Source organism: Achroia grisella, unplaced genomic scaffold, assembly GCF_030625045.1.
Source record: "Achroia grisella isolate CSIRO2021 unplaced genomic scaffold, CSIRO_AGI_Agris_v1 utg980, whole genome shotgun sequence".
Classification (NCBI taxonomy): Eukaryota; Metazoa; Arthropoda; class Insecta; order Lepidoptera; family Pyralidae; genus Achroia; species Achroia grisella.
The window spans coordinates 536,116-547,821 of record NW_026713079.1 but is presented as its reverse complement, the minus strand read 5'-3'; the positions used below and the strand labels follow the sequence as shown (position 1 = coordinate 547,821).

Below are 11,706 nucleotides of genomic sequence, written 5' to 3'. Positions count from 1 at the left end.
CAATTACCGTAACCTATAGGCGCCTGAAACACCAGGAGTGATACGTACGCGTTACCGACCCTTAACCCTTACCTTAACCCTAGACCTTACGACCTTAAGAAACCTTAATCCTTCTTGAAAAACCCCCTGCTGTAGTCCCAAGTTAAAAGACGAATTCTGATTGAGTGATGTGATTTGTCTCTGTCTCTGTCGAAATCTAGAAATCTTTGTTTTTCTTGCAAAGTACACTATGTAATTGTGTACTTAGAATAATCTACTTAAGAGATCAATAAACTAAAAATGAAAATATTACCCCTAATATTACCCAACAAACCGGCTGTTAAGTGCTGTACAGTGTTGCCTATACCTATTTGTTACTAATCTATACATTAATATTTTGGGAAATAACTAAAGAGAAATTGTAACCTACTGCAATATTAAGAAATCAATCATATTTATATTCATACGCATTGCAGTTTTGTTTGTTTATATTATTATGAAGTACACAGTGTGTTAATTTCTTTTTTTTTTTTAATAATATTACTTCTAATTCTAAGCGTATCGTAGACCTATTTGCCCTATATAGTCTGTTGATTCTTTTTTGGAATATTATTACATCTAATTCAATTTATAGAGGGGAAGGGGATTATTAGTAATGGGTACTCATGACCCCATTGCTAGCAATGTACCTTGTCAGGTCGACCTCCACGCGGTTCCCCCTGGAAACCATCGTGTTAAATTACTGGTGAATTTGTCACGATGGGCTAAGTGAACTGACCTCATGCTCATCTTATCGTCCTCCACTGGTGCCCCGCCAGCGTAAACCGTTAGCGCAGGCGGGTGCACCATTCCGTTATCAATCACAAAAAAAAATTCAATTTATGTCGTAGAGCTACAGCCTATTTGACCTAGATAGTCTGATGATTCTTTTTTTGAATAATATTTATTCTAATTCAAATTATATCGTAGAGCTACAGCCTATTTGACTTAGATAGTCTGTTGATTCTTTTTTTTTAATAATATTTATTCTAATTCAAATTGTATCGTAGAGCTACAGCCTATTTGACCTAGATAGTCTGTTGATTCTTTTTTTGAATAATATTTATTCTAATTCAAATTGTATCGTAGAGCTACAGCCTATTTGACCTAGATAGTCTGTTGATTCTTTTTTTGAATAATATTTATTCTAATTCAAATTATATCGTAGAGCTACAGCCTATTTGACCTAGATAGTCTGTTGATTCTTTTTTTGAATAATATTTATTCTAATTCAAATTATATCGTAGAGCTACAGCCTATTTGACTTAGATAGTCTGTTGATTCTTTTTTTGAATAATATTTATTCTAATTCAAATTGTATCGTAGAGCTACAGCCTATTTGACCTACATAGTCTGTTGATTCTTTTTTGGAATAATATTGTTTCTAATTCAAATTTATAAAGATACGGCCTATTTGCACTGCTGTAGCACAGAGAACAGTAACGTAAACTCATAATGAGTTTACGTTACTGTTCTGTGTTATCAGATAACATTGCCGTACATTTGTTTTTTAATTTTCTTACCTCTTTGTTACATATTTTATGTTCATGTACTGTTTGCTTATTTTGTTGTATATGATTAAATGATGTTGAACTATCATAAAAAGCGCAAACGGCGATCATTACAATCAATTTATATTTTAAACTAGCTGTACTCGCGATTTCGTCCGCGTGAAATTTTACTTTATTTTTCTATAATAAAAGTAGCCTAAGTTACACATTATTACATCAGCTACCTGCCAAAAAAAGTATCGTCAAAATCGGTCCAGCCATTTCAGAGATTAGCCGGAACAAACAGACAGACAGAAGAAATTGTAAAAAATGTCATTTTGCTGTAAGTGCCGTATTTATATACATATGCAAGTAGTAAAAAATGGTTATTTCAATATTACAAACAGACACTCATTTATATTATCCATAGCTATAAATAAAATTTATTTAGATGTATAGATAATATCAATCAGTTATTACCTGCTTCTTTATATGTTAGCCTTTTATTTAATATCTTACCTTTACTATCTTTTTATAAACCTATTTCAGTTGATCTATAACAGTTTTTAAACAACACTTTGCACTAAATATCTGAATGCATACATATACTATATACATACATTAACATACTCATAAAACTTTACACGTTTATTTCTAGCAGTAAAAATTAAACATTTCAGATATTAAATGTTAATTTACACGTAAAAGAAAATCATAACCTCACTGACAACTGTTGAGTTGCATACACGAATCGTAATAAAATTATGAATTAACAAATTTATGGAATAAAAAGTGTTCTTTAATCATTTATATAAACATAATTGTAATAAAATATAAATTTTATTATATTTTTTATTGCAGTTTGAATACATTATGCAAGTATGTAAATTTGTTGATTATTTTATTCCGTGTTTATTGAGTAGGTTTAAAGCAGGAATGTTATGGATATGAAATTTCGGATACGGATAGGTTTCGGATATAGGAATGATTATTATACCGGATACGGATACGGATTATTTCGGATTATCCGTTAGTTTCGGATAATTTCGGTTACGGATATTATTTTTTTTAGGAATTTCAAAAGTAAAATACAAATAACTAATAAAATAGTTATATAATGTATCTCAATTAGGCTCCGCCCCTATCCGATATTATCCGACACATTTATTTCGGATTCGTTTACGGTTACGGATATTTTTCATATCGGATATCCGATAGTTTCGGTTACGGTTACGGAGCTCCTTAACATCACTAGTTTAAAGTTTTATTACAATAAAATACCAAGAATAAAATAATAATAGATTGATTTGGTTTGGGTATGTTATACGGTTGAGTTTTTTTTTATAGAGGATAATAAAGTAGTCACCTGTGCTACGGTATGGTGATGGCGGAACATCAGTGGAGGGTAAAATGAGCGTCAAGTCAGCCAATTAGCTCATCTTGGTAAATAGCAATTTACCAGGTTATTTTGTTTCAGGAGGAACCACGTGGAGGTACACCTGACATGGTACATTGCTAGCAATTGCTACCAATCCACATCCTCGTAAGTAAGTAAAGGGTATTTATTATAAGATCTGTAATTTTGTAGGATCTGAATGTTGGGCCGTAAAGAGGACTGACCAAAAGGAGTGTGCATGTTGCAGAAATGCGAATGTTGAGATGGTTGAGGTAACCAGGAATGAAAAAATAAGGAGTGTGTATCTACGAGGTAGTTTGAAAGTTGCGTCAATTATAGACACATTGCGAGGTAACAGATTGAGTTAGTATGAGCATGGTATGCGAAGGAGCGAGGATCGTGTCTTAAAGAAATTATTTAACATGGACGTGGATAGATAAAAGGGGAGAGGACTACAGAAAAAAGGATGGATGGATTGTGTGAAAAATGATATTTAAATTATATGACGAGCGTGCATGGCAATAGTTGTTCATGCACGGGATTTTCATTTAATGTTAGACATAGACACTTACATAAGAACACATTGTAAATGAACTGTCTTTAAAAAAATACAGTTATGTTTCTTGCCAGTTCTTCTCAATTGAATCTACAGTGACTCACAAAAATGCCCCAATGATGTGTAGCTCGACACAAAAAGTAGTCAAACTCAATAAATTCAATAGATGCACAGCTGATACTTTAGTATGTAATAGTGCTCCCATTGAGCTATTAAACAATATAAGTTGCATGATTATTACTAAACTAGTTATGACATTACAATGATTACAAAGTTAAAAACGCATTGGGGCATTTTTGACCGTTTGATCAAATTTCACAACATCTCATTTTATTTCCTCATTTCAGTATTTTGTATGTCCCCCACGAGCTCGGAGAAGCGCCTGCACCCGCTCTGGCATACTGTCGATCAGTCTACTGCAATCTTCCTTGCTTACCTCATTCCAGATTCTCTGAAACTTAGCCCACATCTGGTCTTTGTTTTTCGGTCGTCTTGGGTCAATTGCAAGACGAATCTTGACCTTCTGCCACATGTGCTCGATTGGATTCATGTCGGGAGATTGCGGAGGCCATGCCAGAACCTTTAGACGCAGGTCTCGGAGACATTTTCGGGTCGCCAAAACTGTATGCTTTGGGTCATTATCGTGCTGAAAGATGACGCGTGACTTTTCAAAGCCATACCATTCAATGGTCTGGAGAAGTTCCTCTTTAAGGATGCCTTGATAGAGCACCGAGTTCATATTTCCAATGATGATCCTAGTAATATATCCGGGGCCATCGGCAGTGATACAGCCCCATACCATGATATTTCCTCCGCCATGCTTCAGCGTCGACTCAATGACGCGGGTCTCTAGCGTTTTACCTGGTCGTTTCCAGCACCACTTGCGGCCATCAGAGCCCACAAGATTGACCTTCGTCTCGTCAGAGAAGATGACCCTACGCCAATCCTCCACCGTCCAATGGCGGTACATCTTAGCCCATGCTAGCCGTATTTGCCGATGACGCTTCGTTAAAAGCGGCTTGCGGATCTTGTTACCAGATCGAAGCTTGGCCTTCTTGAGTGTCCGACGTATAGTTTCGGCACTTGTGGAGACGTCCATGGCATTGGTAAGGTGTCGTTGGACCTCTACGGCAGTATCCATGGCCCCCGAAGTGATAAGCCTCACCACATACCGGGCACTGGACTCTGATAACTTCCTTGGGCGCCCTTTTGAGGGGGGGGCAACAGCGGCGCAGTGTTCCTTTCGTATCCTAGCAACAGTAGACTTACTCACGGAAAGTTCTTGGGCCACCCTACGGGTGGATACGCCTTCGTTAATTCGCTTGATAACTTCGGATTTGAGGGCAGGAGAAATAGGCTTCATGGTCAGCAAGTTGTATGAAAAGTATTGGATGAGAGAGGGAGGAAGTAGATATATTTCCAGTTAGCTATTCGAGTGTTTTTATCTTCAGTGGGTAGGTAGATCGAACGGAATATCACATATATCGCGAGATTGTCCTAAACGGTCAAAAATGCCCCAATAGTTTTTATATTTCACAGTGGCATAAGTTCATAGCCTGCTAATAGTAATTCATCATTGGCGGCTTATTCGAAAAAGAAGCAGGGCTATCACATACTAGTAGTTCAGGTTTATTAATTGTATCCTCACATCATAACAGGCGATGGAATGCGAAATGGTCAAACATTGATTTTTGTGAGTCACTATATACTGAACTGGATGGTAGGGAAAAATATAAGAAAGTTTGTCATTCATAAGCGGCTAAAATGTCCTACATGAATAAAAGATTTTTTATTTTCATTGTTTCTTTATACTTATGTACTTTGTGTGTACTTTACCTTTAACATAAACAAGTTTTATCTATCTGTGTATCAATCAACAGCCGGCCATTGCTCTGCATATATTGGACATTAACTACTCTAGAATCTTCAAAAAGACGCCTGTTGAGAACTGGACGGTAGGGAAAAAATATAATACAAAAAAAATAGGTTCATCATCATCGCAGCCCGGAAGATGTCCACTACTGGACATAGGCCTCCCCCAAAGATCTCCACGACGATCAGTCCTGCGCTGCTCGCATCCGCAGAAGAACCAGAGTGACCGACATATCCCGTAGAATTGCTACACTTAAGTGACAATGGGAAGGGCACATAGCTCGTAGGACAAATGGCCGTTGGGGCAATAAAGTCCTCGAGCGGCGACCACGGACCGGAAGACGCAGCGAGGGAAGGCCTCCAGCAAGGTGGACCGACGATCTGGTCAAGATCGCTGGAAGGCATTTACGTTCATAAGCAGTTAAAATGTCTTACATGAATAAATTTTTGATTTGATTTATAAATATTACTTACAAATTACTTTACGCACTATTTAAATAGTAAAGTATTAGTAATTGCAACATAAAACTCACATAAAACGTGATAAATGCTGAAGTTATTTAATATATATTCCTTAATCTATTTCATAAGTACGTTATGATCTTTGAATATCATAATTTAATTAACTATCAAAACAAGCAGCTCACTCGTGTCAAAACATGCCGAATGGCATCGGAATATGTATCTTTTAGATATATTTATTGGACCACGGCTTTGGACTGTCAGGTGTCTAGTATCGTGTAGATTTTTCAGTCTAACTGGATTAAATTCTGATATTTATTTATTGAAACTTTAATGCACAATTACAATATATAAATGTAAATATCGCGAACTTAACACCTAACGGTGTTTTCTACCAGTCAACCAGAAGGCAAACTGAGAAGTTAGTAAGCGGCACATTATAGTTTCCTATATGTTAACTGAATAATCTTATCCACGGATCCCCAAGGGTGTACTTTGATTAGGGTAGTTAAATAAGTTAAACTACGGCAATCTTTCAACAGTGATTGTTATATTTTTTTGATTGATAATTATTAAAAGATTATATGTATTCAGAAAAAAATCTAAATAGATGTAGAAAAATGTATAACGGGACAACACCAATATTCGCTCAACTGGAAAATTCTTACTTGAAATGAAATGGGATATTATGTCCTATTTCATTTCTCACTTCACTTCTTATTGTCTAGTTGCGTCAACTATTCCTTCGCCGTTCAGTCAGTAAGTCATTCCACAGTTTATTAAACTGTGGAATGACTTACTCTTTATGATTAAGACCGCCACGAGTAGATTTTCTTTTACGTAAACTGTGGGACTAGTATCTAAATTCGTAAGTTTTTTTTTCTCTCGTTTCTCTTTACTTTATATTTTTCTTTTTACTCTATGGTTTAACTGTCACATTGTTTGTTATGTATTGTGCATGAGTATGTATTTGTATATCATATTATATATTCCTTCTATGTATATGTATATATATTTATATTTATGTATTGTAAATGTAATAGTATAGATATTATTATATCATTTTTTATGCCTTGATTTTTAGTTTTCTTTTTGTTATGATTATTTTTGCACCGCCAATAATTTTTCTCTGTACTGCCTATGGTTGACTGGTAGAAAATACCGTATAGTGTTAAGTCCGCCAAATGTACTGTTACTTTTGTACTGTATGCATTACAATTATATAAATAAATATATATATATATACATATATACATACTATACCTGAATCTAAATATAACACCATTTAGAAACAGAAAAATTACCCATGTAATGACACAGAGGAGAAGTTAAATAGAAAAGAAAGCGATAAACATAGAGAATCAGAATTTTTAATTATGATTACACATTGAGTAGATAATGAATCCGTAAGCTTTAGAAAGTATTTATTTTTAATGTTTTATTTTAATATTTATGCTATTTTCCAGAGAACGTTGCAGCGTTGTTGTGTCTTACCCGTATTCGACTCAAAATTGGTTAGCTTCCAATCTGGGAGACACCAAAATTAATTTCTATCTAAAATCATATTTTGTACTAACTCTCCGGTGATGGAAACACCGTTAACAAACCAATTTAAAGACTGCGGCAGGATGGCCTCAAACATGTGTATGTTAAGTGTTGAGTCAGTTTTGTGTGTCAATTTATATTTATAACTAACTCTCCGGTATTAGAAACACCGTTAACAAAATTAATCCAAGAGACAGTTGCAGAATCGCTACTGCTATTGCAACCCGTATACCACGTTAAATGTGGGTATGTCGGATGATTTGACCATAGCGTTCATGTTGACAAATTTATATCCACCCCATCTGTGATTACAAAAATTAATGTTATTCTATTCTATATAGTAAAGATGTATTGTAAATTGTTTTTTAAATGTTTCAAATTTCAGTAAATTAAAAGAAGTTTATGTTTATTTTTTATCAAAATTAACCACAATGTGAAAACTCTTTAAGGAAATAACTATTACGACATTGAAATCTGCAAGAAAAGAACTCACTCCTCCTTAAAAAACTGAAAAATAACCTGCTGTTTCCCTAGTGTTGCGAGTGCTCATTTGCGACGGTATACGGCATTTACCATCAGGTATACCACGAACTAATTTGTCTCTATGCTCTAAAAACATGTTTCTATAACCTATTAAAACCATAGACAATATTTAGATATTCTTACTAATGTTTAGTATTTGTTTCGCCAGTATTTAACGAGTGATGATTACCAGATCATTACATCTGAACTAAATACACTTAGATTTTCGTTTCATGAAATTTTCTAATTTGACGGCCTCGGTGGTCTAGCGGTTTAGGACAATACTTTACTTCCGATGGTCGTGGGTTCGATTCCTCCCAAGTGCAAACTTTTGTATTCATAAGTATGATTTTTCGCATCGGTTTGGATGTTTTCTATGTATGTTATAGTACTAGCCATTATTGCATTAAACCATATTAGAGAAAGAATATTTGTTTGCTGGAGTAATATTGCTGATTAAGTTAATATATAATATAATAACAATAAAATAAAAAGTAAATAGAATTTATTGTACACAACATTTAATAGTGACGCCATGGAATTTTCGAGAAGTCAAAAAATGTAATAAATGAAAAACAAAACAATATCGATGTTCCATGCGGGACGTTCCATATTTGAATTTTATAATTTCATTTTTAAATATATTATTTGACATAAAATTAATGGAATTATGGCTGTTGTATTAAAATAGATTTTTTATTTTTCACTCTAATTAAGACTAACTGGCTTTTTTATAATACAAATTACTTTTTTATAGTGTCGTACATCATAAAACAAACACATATTTAAAATATTAGCTGTTTAAAAGAAAAATGTTGGTCTCATACCTTAAAGCTGGTCAAATTACTATTTGTAGGGAAACGATAAATATGTGTTTTTATGCTATATAATACGACAGCAGTAATGGAGACACTAGTATATGAACGTAAATTTTGCAATTCTCTTCTGGAAATGTCATTTAAAGCTTTAAAACTGATATGTTAAAATAAAAGTTTCCGATTAAACAAATCGGTATCGCAGGTACACCACTAATGAGCTTGTTGGAACATTCCGCATGTATACGATTCATTCGTCTACATAGCTTTCGTTCGTGGTTCAAGCCTCAAAATAGACGATTTAATTTTTGTCAACGTCCATGTTAAAAACACCAGTTCTCGTCCGATCACCGAAGCTAAGCAACATCGAGCCTGGTCAGTACTTGGATGGGTGACCACCTGGTAACACCACGTGCCGTTGACGTTTTGAGGCGTCATGTCGGACAACCACCTCGTATGTCCCAGCTTCCAGCCATTGGGAGATCCATTCTCATGGATACGTCCACGGGGAACGAGCAATGGTTTGGTTCTGGTACGCCTTGGGCGGAATGATAGTAATAACTTCGGGTTACTGCTACCATGTTGGCCGATAGTCCGCTGAAGGGGGGCAGCGCAGGCTGGGACAATGGGCCCAGGTGGGGCCCATCCCGGCCGTTATGTGTCGCATCGGTGGCCCGCTCCTGCTATGACTCTACTCTTGTAAAGACATAGAGACACGTGCGGAACGGGCGCGACTCTGTCTGGGCGACAGTTCCAGGGGTTCAAATTTACCTTCCACACAACAGGAGCCGAGATGTGGGGGAGGCGCATCCTGTTATCCGGTGCGTCTTCCCCACGCGGGGCGGAGGCGGGGGAACTGGGAAGAGTTCCCCCACGCGTTGAGGAAGGTCCGCTTGCGCTGCTGAGGTCGCGGTTGATTGCCAGCTCAATCCCGTGACCCTGGCACTATGGCGGCGAGGTGGAATATCATGGTGTTTTTGGTGAGTAGGAATCTCACAGTACTAGTTGTCCAACATCTGAGACGGGTCGGTCTCCATGAGGGATTTTCCCACGTAAAAAAAGGTACACCACTACGCCGCTATAGGTGGTAATATAATTAGAAAATTTGACACTTACACCTGTCAATTTAGTAATTTTAATATTTTAAGAAAGGTATATGAATACACATATGAATGTGGATGGTAATAAGGGCAGAGAAAGGCCGAAAAAGAGATGGATGGACTGTGTGAAAGATGATATGGTAAGAAAGGAAGTAAATAACGCTATGACTGCGAACAGGGATGAATGGTAGAGAAAAACATATTACGCCGACCCCAAATAAATGGGATAAGGAAGAAGCAGATGATCATGACCTGTCAATTTAGTCTCCGGGATTAAAAAACAGACTATAGACAACATTTGGCCTTCCCACTTCTTCCGTCGATCCATTGTATATATAATAGGTGAATTTTAGAGGCGCATGCAGAATCGACGAGTCTAATAATATCCCTCGTACGTGTAACGAAGATATTTCTGTTTGACTTAACTCTTCATTAAATACTGAGTGCGGGCCTCGCCTGAATAGGTATCATGCCATCCGCTGACACAATTATTTCTGCCGTGAATCAGCACGTATTCATTTATTACACTCCACGTTTTTTTTTCACATATTACAGTGGCAAACAAGCCTACGACCCATCATCTGCTTGTTTCTTATCCCATTTAATTGGTCGGCGTAATATGTTTTTCTCTTCCATTCATTCCTGTTCGTAGTCATCTCGTTATTTACTCCTTTTCTTACCATATCGTCTTTCACATAGTCCATTTATCTCTTTTTTGGCCGTCCTCAGCCCTTGTAACTATCTACATTCATATGTACAACTTTCCTTAAAATATTATCTCCAAGCATACGGCCCATCTGGTGATAAACTAGTATTAGTACTAGATAAACTAGAATTTAACTAATCAATCGAGGAGGCACAGGTATCTAAGATACTGACTATGACTTAATTTAGGCTATCTCCAATTTATTTAATATATAAATTATTTATTTATAAATATTTTTTGTTAAATGTCCAAAATTAAGTAATAATGTGTATGTCCAAATTATTAAGTATTAAGTCAGAGAATTAAACGAAATGTAATAATAACAATTTAATTACGACATGTCATTTAGAAAATAATCCGTGTTTGAAGAGCTTTTTGTACTCAGCGCTAGCGGTTATATAATTAGTAGTAGTCATTGGTTATATAATTTGAGTCGTTTTTATCCGTCATTCCGGCCTCCTTAGTCTAAGAGTTGTATCACCTTCAGCCGCTCTATATAAAAAGATCCTTTCGCAATTGATTTTAAAAGGAGTGCCATATAAAACAAGATAATTAATGATTTATTTAACACAATATAATTGTTTTTGATGAAAATATACACTGTAAACAGTACTACACATCGGCCTGAGCAAATATAATATAATTAAGCATTTCAGAAGTAACATATTGGAATACATATAAATTTCAGTCATCTAATTTTGCCTTTAGTAGCTTGCTTTGGAAGCTGTGTATCTGCAGGGTGACACATGGCATTAAGAACAATTATAGCATCATTTATATACCTGAACATATAAAGGTCATTTTCTACTTCCATTCCTCGCTAAACTGTTATGTCTTAATACATTGAAATCGTATCTTAACCCGGTAGCTTACAAAGAAGCTGCTTTTTTTTTTTGGAAAGAACTAGCGGTGCCCTAATAAGCCGTCAGCAGCTTCAGTCTTAAGTCCTTTCGCAGATTTGGAATCTACAAAAATAACAGGAGTTGGCCTTCAACCGCTCCATAATTTTCGCTTCCATCTGCCCTCGCCCCCTATCGTCCTGTAAAACTGATGATGATAAAGGCCAGCAGTATTAGAATAGTTCAAAATGAGCTAATATCAAACACGATCTAAACATATTGATCCCATGCTACCTGGTTTCTTAATAAAGGTGTGCTGGCGAACAGCCAGTCTCCGCGTGGTGTGTCATTTGGATGCTCACAGATTGTTTGCTTATGACGACAG

General features: G+C 35.9%; 1 protein-coding gene across 1 annotated transcript in view; it reads right to left on the bottom strand.

Annotated features, from left to right (window-relative positions):
* Positions 1–11,706, bottom strand: part of LOC131854368 (multiple inositol polyphosphate phosphatase 1-like) — a 65,035-nt gene that overhangs the window by 36,305 nt on the left and 17,024 nt on the right. The gene's annotated exons all lie outside the window — the stretch shown is intronic.